Genomic DNA, 20,349 nt, shown 5'->3' with positions numbered 1-20,349 from the left:
CAGTTCAATTTATTATCATAATAGTAGCCTATATTTAAAGAATAGAAAAAAAGGAATGATGCAACAGATAGAGACTTTTATATATCTTATGACGAGTTAAAAAATAAAGTACTATTCTTTTTCGAAACAGAAGCTAGTCTATGGATAAAAACAATAAAATAATGGCTACAAACCGAAAAAATATACAGTTGGTTTTCACCAGGGAATTGTTCAGTTCATGATCGCCAAAGAGAAACTTGATCAATAGGATACTATTTTACGATCTTCACAAAGTGTCCGTTAACGAATTTTTAGTGCTGTTACGAAAGAATTTATCGTAGACGGTATACAGTTATGGCCTATCTGTGGCTGAACTGAATCTCTCAGGGCTATTCACATTGTCTTGAGCATGTTTGTCGGAAAAATGAAAAATGAATTGCCGATAGTTCACACCTTCCAGAAATTTTGCAGTTGCAATTCTGAAAAATACAAACTCTTAAAATATACTTAAAGATTATTTTATGATACCATAATTATTATAATTCATAATAATTTTTCTATATAATTCTAAGTGAATATTATGAATAGGAAAACAAAATTTATAGTTTATAATAATGTTATTGAAAATTAAGTAGATTATATTTATTAATTTACATTTTAATTTAGTTTCAACTAATACTTCTCGTCAAATTGTAAAGTTTATATAATTCTATGCATAATAAAATATTAAATATATTAATGAAAATTTCTATAATAATTTGCATTTTTATACTACACTGTTTAAAACTACTTACAAATTTTTTCTGTATGATGATTGGATTTAGATCTAAGTAAGAAAAAGAATGACATAAACGAAATTTTCTATTAGCTATTAATATTTATAAAATATATATTTATTTAAATGATCAATCAATATTTATATAAGCTATGATTAACGACATTTTTACAACGATTTTTACACGTTATCTAATACATTTTTTTTTTTTAAATTTTGAATGCAAATATTACACAGCAATTTGTAAGTTATATAATATAATATAAAAATGAATTTTAAAATTTGCAATAAATTTAAATCAAATGCATAGTTTGCCAATATTGACCTTAAACTTTTTATAGTTATAAAAAATATTAAAAAATTAAATTTATTTTGATAAAATGGCTTATGAAAAATCTTCATTGTCTATACTGTCTAATAGCTTTTAAATTATTTTCTATAAACCAACAGTTAAGATCATTTAATTTCATATCATGTAATATATAATACATAAAGAAATACAGTATAATTCAATAAAAATAAATAGTAGCTTATACATACAAATCTTTAATATGAAATATTCTTTATTGAAAAAATTTTTAAAAATATTTTGCATTTTATTATATTTTATATTTTTAATATATTATTAAAATATTTAAATAAATAAATACAAAAAAAAACAAAATATTAATTTTACTTATGACCGACAGATGGCATCCTATATCAGCCAAAGCTGATTATATGTAGAGAACAATGAATTTTGTCCAATTGCCAAGCATTTAAGTTGTTGGCCTCTTTTTTGACTCCGCCTTCAAGGACTTTCTTCTGTTTAGTTATCCAATCCTGTGATATAGTACAAAAATAGCGGGAATAATTAAAATATACATTTCAAATAGTCACATTTTGCTGATTTATAATTTTTTTTAGTTATTTTTAAACTGTAGTTAAAATATAATAAAAAAAAAAAGAAAGAAAGAAAGAAACATTTCTAATTTAGAGAGGTAATACATATAAAATTAGAATTCAAAGATATATTTTTTTAAAAAATTCGTTTGTAATTTTGAAGTAAAAAAAATAAAAAAATAAAAAAATTCTAGTTGAATATAGACGATTATCTTCGAATCGGTTAGAAGCTGGAGAAGTAAGTAATGCCTCGACTAAAGCAACAGAGCACGTACGTTTTGGTAATCTTAATTTCCTTCTGTAGCCAAGGGAGACGACTTGGTTTATTACCGACTTTTAATTTTATGCCTCATTTGCGACGATTTAAGTGGCCCTATTACTCCCGTGCACCCGACACGTTTTAATGCATCAATTCATCGTCTAGAGATCTCCAGAGTGCTGTAAAACTACCGTCACGGAAGTTCGTGACGAGTGCGTCACGTAGTCTATACGGGATGCTGATGCGTGAGGGACACACGCATTCACACACACACATACACATACACACACACATAAACACATACAAGCTCTGAGCAAGTTTTTCGTATCATTTAAAGAAATAGACCTACAAGGTTGAAGTAAATACTATAGTCTAATAGCCTATGAGGCCTAAAAGATCCTACTTTATCCAAACACGTTTTCCAAATCTCTTTAAGAATTTTGAGAAATATTCTTAAAACGTGATCAGTAGCAAGAAAAGAAAAAAAAATTGAATTTTCTTTTTACTAAATAGGATTGAAGAGAGATCATATTTTAAATAAAAATTCAAAAGTAGGTCTATTTAAGCTTCCTATTAAATAAAATATTCATTAATAAAATTGAATATTAATTTAACTTAATTATTATGTAAATTGCTTGAAAAATTATTTTTAAATTGGAATTATTAAGTGAGAAATTATTCTTTCTTATCAACAGGTGTATTTTGAATTGTTTTTTCTCAAGGAAAGGGAAATACAGGATAATTTTAAATTATTCTTATTAAAATTTATGTCCGTAACTTCTCTCTTCGTTTAAATTATAGGCTGAGAGTCAATAACAAGCTAATGATTGTAGCCTATAGGATATTTTAAAATAGATGATCTAATGCTAAACTTGATAATTGATTGCAACCGGTATTCTATTTGATACATAAATAAATTAATTTATTTTTTGAATTACAGAGGCTGGGGGATGAAATGATATGGGGCGGAGATTATTTCTATAATAGATCAATTTAGTCAATTCTTTGTCGCATAAAGACTTTAGGGTGAAAGAGTTTATGTCTTCATTTCCAAAATTGGCTACACCCTTATAATGGGATAACATGGATCCATCAACATTTCATTATTTAGAGCTAGACTAGAGCGAAAATCTTAGTTGTATTTTTTTTTTTTTTTTTTTTGAACTTATAAAATAATGTTGAATTTAATAGGGTATTTTGTACGGTAGAAAGCATAGAAATCAAGGTTTTTTTGGTAATTTTTATATTACAGTATTAAGTTTCTATTTATAGAAAGATAATTTTATTAATCCCATGATTTATTCGTTCCAGGTGGCATACAAAGGCGTTATAATCCTAGTTTTGTTACTACGTATTTTTAACGTTATAAATTTTAAAAGTTTTCATATTTTTAGATTACTTACTTCTTTAATAAATTGTGAATATTTAATTAATTATACGTAGGCAATTTAATTAATTTAAATTAAATTTATAATTTTTATTTAGTAAAATTAATGTTTTCCAGGAAATGTTCGATTATACAATTGATTTTAAGCAAGTTTATTCTTATTTTCACGATACTAGAAAATACTTTAAACGAGTGGGATGAAATATTATTTCGGTTTCGCTGTTTTACCGACAGAGGGCAGCACTATAATCACCGGCAGGGCGAAGATCGATTATTGATGTTCATACAGCCTAAACTTAAATGAGGGAAAGTGGACACGTGGTGCAGGCCGGGGTCCAGGGAAGATAATGGCTGACATCGGAGATATTCTTGGCATAGGCTACTCTGTTGATCGAGTATGTCAATGGCAATTGCAAAAGATAAATGAAAGTGGCATTTAATATATCAAAGAAAAGAGTATGGGCAGCTCATCATTGCTTAATCGAGCTGTAAGTAATTGAAACGAAGTAGTTCCTGCTTCTCACCACACAACCATCTATCACGACGTTATTTTTTTTGCATTGCCTTGATTTCTATATGAAATAAAAACCTTACTTATGTTTTAATGGCATAAACGCTCATTGCATTTACCTTAGTTTATTCTGCAATTAAAAATATAGGCTAATTTTAACTACAAAAAGTAACCCGATAGACTTGTTTTTTATGGAATTAATAATATATTAATTTTCGTTGATAATTTAAGATTCTATAGATTTGTTTTATCTACAGTTTTGTCGTTTTTTTTTTTTTTTTTTTTTTTTTTTTAGTGATTGTAAGGGGAAAGCGTTTAAATAGCCTATGAAAATTTACCATTAGTTAGCAAAAAATTAATTTTATAGTCATTAAGGTTTGAGGAAATATTTGAGAGATAATAATCAGGTTATAAAAACCTACAGATTGTGTGTCAGCAAAAAAATGTCTTTTATCGTAGGCTTAGATGATTTTGAAGTTTTTAAAATGAGATAATGCTTGTTTTACATTTACAAACCTCTGTTAAATTATGTAATTTTATGGCAGAAAGAAAGCATCAATCTCTTAGTGAGACTAAAAGAAATAAGATACATATTGTTGTTAAATTTAAAATAATATGAAATATAGATAGAAAAACTTGTTTAATATCAGTAATTATTTTTTTTTTTTCTAGAAGAAAGATTTTAATATCTTTCTGTATGTATATGTTTAACTGCTGATCAAGGTCATATAGTTGAATAAGATTAAACTCAAGAAGTTGCAAATTGGCCTAATTTTAAAGTAAATAAAGCTAATTCACATTGTTTTTTTTTCTGTTATGATATTTAACACGACAAGTAGAAAACCTACCACTTCTACGGAAAATAGTAGGACCATTTCTTATTCTAAAATATATTTATAATTTCTGCTTCTTCAATTAGAACTGAATATATACTGCAAAACATAAAAGTTTGACTAGCTTGATATAGTATACAAATTAGAATTTGCTTTATTCTTTAATTGTGGATATTTTTATTAGGAAAACATCATTTTCTTAAACATATATTAATGAAGAATGATTTTATCATCTGATTATGTTGTTATAAAAATTATAATCTACAATAATAAGCTTTTATACTGTCATTTGCTCTATCACATTTAATTAGATTGGCTATTACTTTACTTAATTATAAGCGTATGCGTTGAATATAAGAAAATAGTGGAATGGATCTGTAAAACTTTGAACTGAATGTTAAGAAAAAAACCAAGATAGGCCTATCAATAAAAGTCTAAATTATTTGGTACCATTAAAAAGTTTTTCTTAGGTCTAACTATTAATTATTTAGTTATAAAAATTCTTAAAGTTTGTAAATTTAAAATAATATTTTTCATTTATATTTCATGAATAACTTCTATGGTTTAATTATCCAATTATACTTCTATCAAGGAAAGAAAAAAAAAATTCTACGTCCAGTTATAACGTTTTATTCATATGCTGTTTGAATGACAGTAGATAATAAATTGAACTATTGTTCGCGACAACAAATGATAGTAATTATTATAAATGGTATTTTTAAGCCAAATCAGATATGAAGCTACTGGAAACTATTTGATTTTCAAATATTTTAAATTTCTTCAATTTTATATCCGATGCCAACTAAGGTATTCATTTTAAAACTGTTAATTGGAACTTTTTACAGATATAGAGGGAATTGGAAAATATTGAAGGCCTAATATTCTTTGAGATATTTAGTTATTGAAGCGAAAATTTAAAATGTGTCCTAAAAATATATTTACTTCACAAATATACAATTGTATGAGATAGCGAGTAAACATTTAGATAGGTAAGTCTGTTTTAAAGTTCAGATAAACCACTAAAAAAATGTAAACCCTCGTGACACCAGAAACTTTCCTTCGGGCTGTGACATTTTTGAAGGTCGTACATAGCTTCAGCCGCTTCTATGCTCCTCCCAAAAGTTGGAAAGTAGTCGAGCGACAGTTAATAAATGCAAAACTTGGTGTAGTCAAAAAGAAACCGTTTAGAATGCAATTTCTACAGCAGAAATAAGAAACATCGAAAGAAGTTAATGAAAAAAAATAAAAAAAATAAATGAGCTACACGAAGGGGTGGATGGAGAAAGTAAATTAAACTGGAGAATTGTATGCCTCAGTCGTTAGAGATTAACTGAAGAGATTTATAAGCTAATAGAAGTTTTGTTCATTACCGGACTTCAGATATGAACTGAGAAGTGAAAGGATGGTCTTCGTTTATTTGACGCTTGGTGATTGGATGGAAAAGATTCTGACGGTGAGATTATCTTCAAACCAATGAATCCTTGCAAACGTTTTAGGATATACACGGATGTGTTTAGTGTTAGATTCTATTAATATGCAAATTCTTGTATGCTTCTTCAATATTTAAAATTCTGCTCGTATTTTGATAATGAACATCAGTAGATGAATTGAACCCTGCAATATAAACTAGTTTAGTTAATGTAATTTACTTTAAACGAATATTTAGCCAATTTAATTAAGAAAATTGCTATTTCATTAAGAAAATAAGAATTTATGGTCTATATTTATAATAGAGTGGTGAACTAAGAATAGCGCATCTTCAAATCAGATGTTTAAAGTTTATTTTTAACAATTTAGTTTACTCTCCAATACGTTTATTTTCACAAAGAAATGTAAATAGATGTAATTGTTAGCAATTAATTTTGATATAAATATGCTCAATATATTTTGATTTTATTTATATTCTAATCTATATTAAATAAGCGTAGTTCAGATAAGTTTTATTTAGGTCATAAACGTGCCTTTTAATGAAAAAATTTAAGGTCTTTATTCGAATATTTATAATTTATATGTAAATTTTTTGTCCAGCTATTTATAGGCCTGCAGAATCTATTGATTTATTTAACATTTCTTAATTTAACCAAATAAATGTAGTTAATTATGAGTCTTATATATATAATAACTGTCATTATTTCACAAAGAAAAATTTAAAGAAAATCTGAAAGTGCAAAAAAAAATATTTTCAGATAAAAATTACTATATTTGGGTACTGAATTACTATAAAAAATGCATGGCTTCACATTTGCCAATAAGATGATTGAGTATAGAAAAAATATTAAGATTATTCTCTATTTATATGTAAAAGAAATTTTGTTTCCTATGCTCTTAGAATAGATTCAGTACTTTTTTTTTCCTCAAATGAATTACAAATCAAGCATGGAATAAACTTTTTCAATTATGCATTAATTTTAAGTTTTTTTTTTCTTTTTTCTTAGAAAGTAGCAAATTTATCTTAAACCGTTGTAATTAACTTTTAAGATAAACAAATGTGAAACTTTCCTCTTAATTTTCATGTTGTCTAAGGTCATATACAATCCTGTAAACTGAGAGGCCTACTTGAAGGCCTTGTAACTAACCCGTCACCTAGACCTTTCAGCCTAAATTTCTGATAATTAATACTAGGTGTAGAGAAATGAAGGGACATTCAATTTAACATGGGCGTTGTACACAGAAACTAATCTACAGATGCTTTCTTATTGGTTGACAAGTCTGGGTGACGCCTTCTTCTGATCTTTTTTTCTGTCTTTAACCTGACAAGAATGACGGTTAGTAAATTGGAAAAGAAATCGAACGTGTCCTTCTAAACCACAGTTTGATACAACGTGTTTACGTCATTAAACTATTGCCAAGTCAAGATTTCATCTGGTCACCAATGCCCTATTTGCAACACGTTGAACAAAAACTTGGAAAACGAATTCCAATTAGTAAAATTATAAAATTAAATATCTCAGATTACTGTTTTATCTAAATAATTTCTTATGATAACATAAATTTTCTCATGGTTTTAAAATTAATACAATAAACATAAATAATTTAAAGTAATAAAGAAATATAAATCCAAGTTTGAGAAATAGTTTGAAATTTTGAATAATTTAGCAAAAGAAAAAAAAAATTAAATTTTCAGTGTTTATATAAATTATTTTTAATAATTACAAAACTATAACTTAAATATTTAACATAATTAATCTTTAAATCTTTAAATAATTGAAATTTAAGACTGAATAGAATATAGAAATCACATTAAAATAATCATCTCTCATTCATTTTCAATGCTTTTTCTACTTTAATTTAAAGTTTAGATACGAATTTCATTATTCTAGAATATATTTCCTGTCGCAAAACTTTTCATATATTTTAATCCTCTTATTGTAATTAAGTGAAATCTTTAAAAGATTTAAATACAATAACATATAAAAAAATAGATTGTATGATAAGGTATAGCTTAAATAATAAATGTATTGTTCGAAGCTTAATATTAAATTGTTCGAAAGAAATGTAAATAAACAAGCTGCTACCAACCTTAAACATTATTTTTCTGCCATAATTTTGAACTATATTATTTTATTTCCACATCTTGACTAGTTAACCTTCGTTAAACTCAGGTCAGTCAGGTTCTTCCACTTTCAAGGACAAAATTTTTAGTTCATGACAGATCATATTCTTTTTTCTTTATTTTATTTTGAACTTGCATTCATTCTTCTAAAAAACCAAAATTACAGTCAGTTAAACAAATTTAAATTTGCATAATTATGGCTTTTGTAATTTAATGTAAAATGTTTCGTTTTTTATTTAACTTAAATGCATACTTTAATTTTCTTCAAAACGATTCAAGCAATTTGGGAGTATAAAAAGTTGCATATATGTTTTTTTGCAAACGTTTAAAAAAAGTGTTCTAGATTCCACAGGTACTTAAACCTATATTTAGTATAACCTAGTAGCAATGTTGACACATTTTTACTGGTAATATGATAATTAAAAAAAGAAAAAAGAAAAGCTGAAAATTTGGATATGAATAGACTAATGGCTACATTAGTCTATTCATATCCAAATCTTTTCATAACCGCTAGTTTCAACAGAAATATTTAATATTTCCTTATAAATAATAATCGCAACTCATTGCTTGTGATTGCAAGAAAAGATATATTAAGCAAGATTTTAAAAAGATTTAAAATTTGATAAGGTGGCCTTTTCATATGAAATACCGTGGGATTTCATAGGTGAGTGGAAAGGTCAGGTTCATTATGTTTTCAAATATTCTCTTGTGGACTAGAGTTCCGGATGTTATACTTCACTTAACAAATCCTTAGACACAAATAATAAGTTATATGGACTTTTACTTATATAAGTGCAAGCGACGCACTTCTCCATTAAAAATCCAGTGCAGCTATCTATTTTCTATATGCGTCATGAATTTAAATTCAAAATGCGGTTTGTTCCGAATTTTTTTTATTGAAAGAGGCTAAGCAGCCATTTAACCCTTAGGCTTAGTTTTGTTTACAGTCTAGTCTGGGCCCTGTTTTTGAAAAAAATAACAAAAAGAAAAAAAAAGAAAAGCGATAAGATCTATTATCCCGTAAACATCACTAATTCCAATATACTTTAATGAAACTCGTTTATATATATTATAGCTCATCAAGTTTTAAAGTATTTTAATAGGTCGAGCAGATGATATTTAGGAAGTTTCTTATAGATTATAGAAAAAAACATTAATTTCAATTTAGACTAAAATTATTTTCGAGTTTAATTGCAATTTTTGGTCCTTTTTTAAAAGCTTAAACGATGGTTAATATAAAAACTCTTGCATAATTTAATCGTTTAAGTAATTAAAGCATTTCAGAAACTTAAACTTGTAGTATAAGGCATATCTCATATAACAGTATTAATTTAACACATAAAAACACGAGTAAGCCTGCGTATAAATAACTCTTTCTTTCATCAAGTCTTCAAGCTTTAAATTTTATTTTTATCTGTCCCGATAATTCGATTATGATAATTGATGCCTACCTACTTGTGTATTTTATTGAAGTATATATAAGTAGAGCTTCGCGATTATATCTCGAGTCAATCTTTTGTGTGAAAATCTAGATAAATAGCTTATTGTCTAACCTATGTTAAGTCAATAGAAAATAGAGTAGAGTAGAAAAAGTCTGTAGAATCAACAGGTGCAAAGTAATTGGCATTAGGTTTGCATTTTCGAAAAGATTGAAAACGTTATTTTGTATGACGGATTACTCATGCCATTTCATGTGTGGTTCGTGTCTTCAACGTGATGTTCATCATAAACGAATGGGAAATTTTTAACCGTGTACAAAGTGCGACCTTTCAACACTTCATGTATGAAAAGCAGGCATGCGTCATTTTCTTATCAATAGAATTTTTGTCACATCGTAAAACATACATGATGAATACATATCGAATGAATCTCCAGCACGTTTACTTGCACAAGCAATCTGTTATCGGAGTGTGTAATATTTTACTTCTCCCTTGTAGGCTAAATAGATTTCTTTTGATGTATGGTGATGTTCGTCTAACACGTTTAATATTTGATTCGAAGTTAAGAAATAACTCATTGATCTTATACGATTATTCTCGAATATCGTAGGTGTTGTTTCTTGATTCCATCATCTAGATACACGCATGTTTTACACTCTGTTTAGACAAATAAGAATATCGTTTTATCATGTACCTAAAGATTTTAGAATTTCTAAGTTTTCACTGTTCAAGTTTAAGTAGGATAGATTATATCTGAAATGAAATTATATAACTCAACTAAAGAAAGTGTAATTTTTGATTTAGTTTATTGGTAAACTGTACGAAAATTGTTTGAAATTTTAATACATAATTTATTTAAAAATGTTTTGTTCAGAATTTTGAAAACTTTATCATATTATATTTATGCATAGATTAAACGTAGAAGTTGTAACTAAATTCTTGATTTTAGCAGCATACTATATTGACTATTTTAATCTTTTTTAAATTAATAATATACAATATTATAAAAATGTTATTAAATTTGTCATAATTATTTAGGAAATTAAGTTTATATAGCGTCACGTAATATAATAAATGTAGACCATAAAATTGAAAAAAATCTTTAAGTTATTAGAGATTTAACAAGTTAGATTTAGAGATTATGGAAAGATATTTTAAAAATTACAATATAAGAGCCAGTTCCTTCATGACACGATTTTTCTCATTACTTATGAATTTTGAAGTAAAGTTGTCTTCGATTTCATAACTAATTTTAACTTGGAGAATAATAAGGTTATTCAACTTAAGATAATCATAAATGTGATCTAAATATCCAGATATTGGTTCTAAAAATTTGGTTTAAGCAAGTTCATGATTTATTATTGGTTGGGATTTCTTATTTCTTTGGATAACTTTTGTGCAGTCTCTTAGGAAAAGACATTTTCGACCGAGTTTACTTGGACTAACACAGGCAATTTAATCAGTCGATTTAATGTGGCTTATCCTTTTTCCTTTTCGAGTCTTCCCCCACATTTTGACAAACGACCTGATGTCCAAATGACAGTCCTAACGGCAGGCGGTATATCTGCACTTGACAAAAGTGTTAGGTCATGAAGAAGTCTACTTCTTTCGGACCAACCATGCACTTCTACATGGAGACGGACGTGATTTATCTGACTTCAGGTAATTGATGTTGTTGTCATGACATTACTCAGGAGCGAAGTTCGACCACGCGATGCGAAGAAAGTGGTCCGATAAATTCCGATGTGGACCGGTGCATGCCAAAATTAGAGCAGGGATTGTATCCAACGCAATGCATTCCAATCCTTTTGTTCAAAGACATTGTTTCTTTTCCGACTTAAAATAGAGCCTATTAATTTTATTGAATCCCATAGGCCTCTACATTTTTTTCGTGTCCTTCAAAAACTGATCTAGAAGATTAGTGAATGACACTACCGTGGACTTGAAATCAAAACAACAAAAGGAGTTCAAAGAAAAGTAACCTAAATAAATATTCAGTTTTTTAATTCAAAGACAGAATCGTGTTTGTTTACTTTATGTAAAACAGAATTTCAAATCAATTATAAACAATAAAACTTAAATTACTCAGATGGATATTCAGGTCTCACTAACATATCAGTGCATACTTAATGCATAAAACCTGTCCTTTGAATTTAATGAGGTATTAAAATTGTAAATAACATTATTTAATTTATTAAAGCTTAAAACTTAATTAACTTTGTGTAAAGCAAAAAAAAATAAGTTTTTATGAAAGTTTTTAAATTTTTTTAATCATCTTTAGCAAACTTTTCGATTCTCAATTACTTCTAGAATCAAGTTCTAAATAAATGGTCTAAATAAATGGGATTTTGTTTAATTTCCCATTTGAAGAGCGAAATTTCTAATTGGTTAACTTTCTAATCAAAAGTCTATTCAATGAGCGGGCACTAATTGCATTTCCCATCGAATAGGATAAATGTGTTTCATGCACGGAAAGACAAATTATCATATTTTTTTGCCTAGAGATAAGAGGCCTATCTTAAGATTACGGCATCATTTGTTATTTGTTATTCGAAATATTTCGCTCAAAAAGTTTTAACTAAAAACATCAAGTTATAAAGGAAAAAAAAAAGGTCTACTATAATCGAACAAAATTAAGTGTCATCTATCGAAATTGCCTACGTAAATTTAAAATAAATTAAGAATAAATATAATATCTACTAAAAGATCGGCATCTAAAATATAAAATATCATCGTATCATCCATATATGGCCTAGGATAAGTGATGAAGTCTGAGCATAAAAAATGCAATTAGGTCTTTTTGGCGAATCAATTTTTTGCCTGTCAAGATTTCTAAAACTTATTAAGTTTAATCGGAACGGGCTAATCTAGCTTGGAACCACTTATATGTGTGCTAAATGATGTCACATAGTTAATTAATTTATGAGTGTAATCTATTTGAAGATGCGACGTTGTATTCGACGACAAGAAAGACAACGCCCACATATGAGCTCGGATGTGGAATTAATCTATGTAGAACAAGCAGGTGGAACATTTTCAACATACAGATGGTCTCTATGCATGCACTATATGCAATTAAAAACAAATTTTTACTTTAAATACTACAGATTCACAGAATGTTAAACCGCTTCACTTAAACGGAACAGATTCGCTACGTTAATTATTTGCACAATTTACTCATTTATTTTAAAATTTTGAATTGTTCTTAGAAAATACACTAGAGTAATCATTACGAAAGTATAAACTACCGCTAACAGTTTCTTGAGTAAATCCAGGAGGACATGTTGAAAAGCCAACAGATTCCAAAGAGGAATTATCTATCGGTACCTTGTGCGAAACCATGTTCCCCGAAATTCCCCCGAAGAGGCCTAAACAAAATCTCAAGAGATATTTACTACAACCTGTTGATAAGGGACCACCCCGTCCCATCCAGGAGTGGGGCAAGGTGTCAGGCATTGTCGGACGCATGGAACATTTGTATCTGCCAACTCTACTATACTCCATTGGTTGACTAAGTATCACGTGGACCAGAGTCCAGCGTCTACAATCGAAGGAGGAATTTATCAATAAGGTGGAAAAAGAAAAAGCAGTGACCCACGTAATAAAAAAATGAAGATTTTTACAATCTATCGCCAAGTGTCAAAGACAACGTTTGGAGTCTCGAGACAAACAGGTAAGATTCGGTTCCGACACGTGTGACTCGCACCCTTCTACATTGTCTCCGTAGTGTCAACTTCCGACCGTTTGAGTGGCAAGAGAGGGCTGATGGCACAGGTAATTGAACAAATTTATGGGCAATCATAAACGTCCATTTACGATGACCTAACATCACTTAGCTAGACTCTCGACTCCGTGTTGATGTCGGTGTTAAACGGTGGCGATACTAGACGGTCAAAACATGTCGAGACATCGTAAATAAGATTTAAATACCCGATAAGGTTTTATAGCCGGACGACCAGAGAACATGACTGTAAAATCAAGCCGGCTACTACTCGCTTGAATGCCACGTTTACGGACCACTTGAATGCGATTGTTTAGTTTGCTCGAACACGTGGTTGATTCCACGTGATACATACACGTGTTCATTCATAATATGAATTAAAAGAAACATTTATAATAGGTTTCGAGTCAGATTATTATGCCGAAACACATCCATTATTTTACTTGTTCCACTCTGACAATATTTATTTGATAATTAGTTCTTTGTGATAAGGAAATAACATGGATTTAGCGGTCTCGTAAAAATTAATCTATGGTAGTGAAGAAGTGAAGAAAAAATAACCACGAGTATTGATTTGTAAAATGTTTTCATTTTTATTCTTTAATTTCTTTTTAGTAAATGTAACTTTAAAAATTTTTTAACAGTTTATAAATTTTGTTGAATTAGTATAGTTTTTACTAACTTAGAACGTTATATTCTAGTATTTTCAAAGCTTTTTAACTCAAATTTATACTTTATTTGAAGGAATTTTTAAGTTTTTAGTTTTAGTTTAATTATTTATTATCTACTTTCTAAACTAGTTTATTAAGAAATTAGACTTAATTTAGGATCAGTTCTAAATACAAAAGTAGAAAAGTTTTTATAATTATTTATAAAATAAGATATTTATTTATTTATTTATTCTTTTCTATTAATAGAAAAGTAAAGTTACCATATATTTTAGTTAAGAGAGAGAATAAATCGTTTAAATTTTTTATTAAATAGATGTAAAGCTTAGTCGTGTAATCGTGTTAAACCGAGCGTTTAAAACTTTTTTAAAAGATTTAAAGTTGTTCTGATATAATTATGATGTCACCGACAACGTACAAACAATGGTGAAAGCTGGAGGCGGGTTGTAAACTCTCTTTTTGTCCTTTTATGACTGACGCAACTACTTGGAAGCTCCTGCCGTTTTTATGGCCTTTAAGGACAAAATTGGTCCTAAATTGTCTTCAATAATTGAGCTGAGTTGGCTAAGTTCAATTGTCGCCGAAGACAGACGTAAACAACGTTTCAATGAAGATACGAATACTTTTGTTAAACTTTAAAATGACCTAACTTTAAAGTTAGGATTCCGTTTCTTATTCCCAAGGAAAAAAAAATCTTTTCGTCAATACATTTTATTGAATGGTTTTTATTTTTTATAGCCTTTGAACTTATCCTTTCAAATTTTGATAATCTTCTCTGGATGAATAGTCTAAATCGCCTATTTAAAGCTTACTGGAATGGTTATTTATATTTTAAGTTTTTTAAAGTCGTAGCTAAAGTATATTATTTTAAAATATTGCCATATTTAACATTGCCATAATTCGGTGAAGATATAGTATATATTTTACTAAAATTTTTAGCAAAATTTGAGTTATATTTTAAATTATAAACAGCCGAAATTATTCATTCCTATGAATAAATTATCAAGAATAAGTCACAATATTAATATATAATATATTTTACAAGCTAATACCATCTCATAAACAAAAATGAAAGTCTATCATCTATATACGAAGAAAGTTGATGATTAAGTTTAACAACTTAAGTAATTGATGAGGTTTAATTATTGTATAAAAATCTATTTAGATTTATCTGTATTAAGTTTAAAAATAGGCCTAGATGTTATGAAACTCAATTATTTTTAAATTAAAATAAGATAGAAATAAGTTCTATAGTACGGACTTAAACTACTTAATATATCTTAAGTTCAAATAATAATTGGTAGGTAGTTTTATAACAAAATCTATCATTATAAGAAATTGTTTAAGATATATTGGATTATTCTGATAATAGTAAAGAATAAAGCAACTTAAACTCTGTAACAATAACTTGTAGATTAGGGATTATATTTCCTATATGAAGCCGAACTTTATCATTTGTTAAGATAAGATTTTAGATTTAAGTCAACCTATACCTCTAATAGTCTATTCTATCACATCAATATTAAAAACGTTCACGATTTCTCAGATCTAAACAATACGTTATTACGTTTTTGGTTGGAAATTATTAAATAAACGACTTACCTTAAAAATTGTACAGCCTTAAAGAGAATTAGTTTCTCGAGAAAAACCTCTACAAAACACAACTTGTGTAAGAAAAGGCAATACAAGTTTTACAAGGGAAGTTATTTACAGCCGATGTTAGTGGCCTAACTACTAAACAGGCCTCTCATTGCCCTGCAACTTTTGCAACTTTGTGTCGTAAAAAGAGATGATTGCTCTTGCTCTAGCTTTAGCATTTAAATAAAATTCTTCATTTATCATTCTAGATTTGTTAAAACAAATATTTTTAACGTTCAAATTTGTTTAGAATTAAGATGATCTATTTTATACTTACATTTAATAAGAGATTTTTAGACGAATCTCCATATTAACCTTAATTATTTTAACATTTTATTGGTTCTACAGGCAAAAATGTAGTAGTTGTAAAAGTTTTTCTACTTCATTTCGTGAAATTTCTCTCTTTTTTTTTTAAATTCTATAATGCACACAAATGGTAAAGGATACGACTCATTTACTGCTTTAACTCTCTACACGGGGCATTTGTCTTGCTTTATATCTATTATTCTAAAGAAAATATAATCATATATCTCATCATTAACTTATTAAAAAATCATCTAAAATAAAATATTTAATATCCAGAGTAGATTATGTTATTTAGTCAAGTTAAACAAACTCAGTTATACTGATAAAATATATTAAAAATTTACATGTTTAAGCATGCTTTAAAAGACTATAATTTATTTGCTTGTATTTCACATTATCCTAACATAATCTAGTTTTAAATTATTCTGAGAAGTTTGCTGAATTTATTATCTATATAATGAATATTCATTTTATTACCTAGCTAATGATAATTATGTGCACATTAAAAAAGCAATCTATTGCATGTTATATAGGAAACTGTTTAATAAACAAGGGAATATTGAATATTTTGAGATAACTATCCCCTTTTTTTTCTTTTCGGATACATACTCTGCTATTAAGCTTATCTTAAATTAGTTATGTGATTGACAAACAATTAAGTCAGTTATGTTGAATATTCATAATATTCTTTAAGTAGATTGGTTTGGCTTTAGTTGAGAAAGGTATACGGCCTTAACCTTGAGTTCAGGGTTAAAAAAAAAAAAAAAGATTGTAACAATCTGTGTATATTGTAACTCATTACTGAATGCTTCAATGTGATTCATGAGTATTGAGCCACCCAACCATCTTGATAAACTGATGAAGTGAACATTCCTTCACTCTACGAGGACAGATCCTATTAGATAGTCCAACATTTATCATTTTTTTCTACTAAATAGTTTTATGAAACTAAGCTAATCATCTTTACTTATTTTTTTCATAGGCACGTTATGCGCCTGTAATAATCCCAACAAAAAATTGCGTTATTCTTTTAATTTTTTAATGATTTAATAAGTTCTAAACTATCAAATTTTCAAAAGATGAAAGAATTTCTGGAATTCATTGTAAATTTGAAACTATGTTTTATAAATTATTTTATATCTGCGATGTGCTAGAAGCCTAGATAAGTCTACGTATGATTCCTAAATACAGGTTTACATGCATTTTTTGAAATTATTATTTATAATTACATTCTATTTTACTCTTCCTTTTTAAACAATAAAATTTTCATTTTTTTTCTATCGAAGAACAATTCATATTCTATTAAATAACTGTGATATAGATACCAAAACCTTCTTCATCGATAAATAAGCAGTAAGAAATCGTAAAATATATATTTTTTCGTTTAAAGTATGACATATAAAGATTTTGAAGACTAGTTTCATATTATTATAGTATACATTATAATACACCCACTCGGATTTTAAAGGATGTATGTTCAGGACCTCAATCTTTCTAGAATCTTTGTATCTTTTAGGCTGACACCATCATCTTTAGATGATTTGAAGTCAGTAATGATTAAACGAGTTATAAGATTATACATGTTCCCACCCGTATCTGTATGCCATTAGTCTTTGGAATAACGATAACTCTGCCTGATGTTAAAAAACCATTAATGGCTTAAACCTAAGAAAAAACGAGAGGATATAATATTTAACTATTGAAAATTTTTCTACGTAGTATATATAAATATATATATAAAAAAGGCATATCTGAGATTTTTCATAATATAATTTACCTACTTCCTTTAAGCTGATATTCAATTCCGCACATTCTAGTAATTGGAAGAAATTATTGGAATATGTTGAGCCATTTATGAAGTGTAATACCATACATCTCGGCCATCACTGCAAATGACTAGAAGGTATGTCAATTAAACTACTGAATTCCTTTTGAGACCATTTAGGCAAGCCCTGTAGGCCAACCATCATTAGTGATTCCATTTATTAAAATGAGATTACTATAAACTATTATTATGAAAATATTTTAGCATTAGTATCAGCATAAGCCGCGCTTGTACCGAGAATAACAAAATTTGAATAAATCGTTAACATAATTTAAAGATATTTATTCGTAGAATAATCAAAGTTTAAATATAGAATTAAGTTTACAATGAACCATAACATTCTATTCTACATATTTTTAACTTTAAACAATAATCACAAAACACAATAATTTCGTAATTTTAAAGCTTCAGCACCAAAATACGTTGGCATAATAGTTAGAGTAGATTATAATTTGTAAATTTTTTATGTAATTGTTCATTAAATAAGTTAAGTTTACACGCTTAACTTATAACTTTTTATAAGTTACGTATATAATTAGTTAATAGGTTAAGTACAGTACAGTACATATAAATTATTACAAAAAAATGATGTAATTATGACCGAAATTTATCAAATAATCTATCTTGGATTATGAATATGTTTATTTTTTCTTCTAGTAAAACATTTTGGGTTAAATTTTCGGATAATTTTGATAGAAATCTCTAACTTCAAATAGTCTATTTAGTTGACAACTAATTAAATAACACCATTTTACTTGCTTTAGAGTTATTTTAGTTTAAAATATCTTGCTTATTTTTAAAAGTTAAGTCTACATAAAAACAACTTTAATTTGATCAATACATCTATATTAATTACATTGATATAGATCTATTAACAGATTAAGATGGAGTAAAAATATTTTAATGTATTAATATCCAAAAAAAGTAATAGTACAAAACATTTAATGTGCTCCTTAATTTAAATTTTATTCAAATAGTTCTATAGATATAGCCGACACTTTTAAATATAATTAAAAGTTTAGCTTTATATTTTATTGTATGTAGCTACAAAATTTAGTTATGTATAATCATTTTATAAATAATTAAAGTAAAGTTAATTTAATATTTGTTTATTCAGAGTAAACTTTTTCAAATTTTGATATAAATTAGTTAAAAGAATGACACACTAAATGAGTTGATTTCAGTGTAAATTTTAATTGGTAAATAAATGCAAATGAATGCCCTTATCTTTATTCTATCCATGCACATTGGTTGATTTTATTTGTAACTTTTTTCAAAGGGATTCTTAATGTTCTCTCCACCTAATAAATGAAGCAAAACGAAATCCACGTGCCTTCACGTTTTCCATGACGACCTATCCCGACAAAGTTCAAACTTCTAACTAAAGAAAAGCGAGTTGCGGTATAGATGAGGATAACACTTTTTTTTTCTTTCATTTCTTTACTCCGCCCTACTTCATTTCACTAGTGTTACAAAGTTTAATTACTTTTGAAACCAACCGTTAACCGACTTCTCTTGTTCGCTATGTTGTATTTCAACAAGCATAACTAACGTCTAAATTTAACAGAGACTTTGTTACATTTAAGTAATACATTATCCTTAATGACATTCGAAAAGTTTGTAAGCTTAACCATTAAATCTTGTAAAATCAGCGTTAGAATTAATATAAAGCCTAAATTATCTGCAAAATTTAACTGTATATATGAAATTTTATGAAGATTTTCCAAAATAAATTATTTATATTTTTATTAATTTAAAAATTTTAGATTGAATTTATTTACTTTTTAATTTAATTTTGATTCATTTTCTAGAAATTTTACTCCCATTTAAGGTTAGGGAAGTTCACATAAAAGTTAATTGTAGCCCCATTCCAAGACAATAAGTCTGTGATAGAAAAGATGGCAGCAGTTCACTCCTAGGCCTCCTGTTTTTTGGTTGTCCAATAAAGGTGTGGCCCAACTTTTACCTTTGCCACTCCCCACTACCCATGAAAAATATTTACAAGACGAAAATTACAAAATAAAGACAGTTTAATTAATATAAAACTAACTGTTGGAATGAGTACCACAATACACACTTAAACGTAATCATAAATGTAGAAACTTAAGCATTTAACAAAGATATTCATTAAAAAAATAAAAGTAATTAAGAAAGATGTAAATACTGTATATATCTCTCTTTCTTTAATTATTCAATTGCTTTTATTTTAAAAAAACATTTTTAAAAATAGCCTAATTTTTAAATCTATATTCTTATTGTTAGATTATTTTGTAGATTTATTAAATTTCTGAATTAAAAGGTTGTATTATATTATTTTGCTGGTTTTAATATTATTATTTTAGTTTTTAAATTAATAAATAAAATAACTAATATAGAATTAATGCATTAAACAAGAAAAAATACCATTTACTATTCTCAACACAACTAAAATAGTGAATAAGAAATTTAAACTGATCGCATAAAATCGTTTTATAATTCTGTTTACTTAATATATAATTTAAAATTTTTTAAATTATTCAATGCGAATTATAAATCTGGTTCTTATAATTTCAAATCAATTTAATATTCAAAAC

The 20,349-nt window shown here is 27.3% G+C and overlaps 1 protein-coding gene across 7 annotated transcripts in view; it reads left to right on the top strand.

Annotated features, from left to right (window-relative positions):
• Positions 1-20,349, top strand: part of LOC136969992 (homeotic protein antennapedia-like) — a 57,943-nt gene that overhangs the window by 24,257 nt on the left and 13,337 nt on the right. The window contains exon 1 of one of the 7 annotated variants that reach the window (XM_067264355.1): positions 17,392-17,854. The exons of the other annotated variants lie outside the window; for them this stretch is intronic. The gene's annotated coding sequence lies outside the window, so the exon portion shown is untranslated. Of the gene's footprint in view, positions 1-17,391; positions 17,855-20,349 lie in introns of those variants that run through there. 7 annotated transcript variants of the gene reach the window in all.

This window comes from Centruroides vittatus, unplaced genomic scaffold (genome assembly GCF_030686945.1).
Source record: "Centruroides vittatus isolate TY-2023 unplaced genomic scaffold, ASM3068694v2 contig_1863, whole genome shotgun sequence".
NCBI classification, from domain to species: domain Eukaryota; kingdom Metazoa; phylum Arthropoda; class Arachnida; order Scorpiones; family Buthidae; genus Centruroides; species Centruroides vittatus.
Note: the sequence above shows the minus strand (reverse complement) of the source record. Positions and strands in the feature narration are given on the sequence as shown.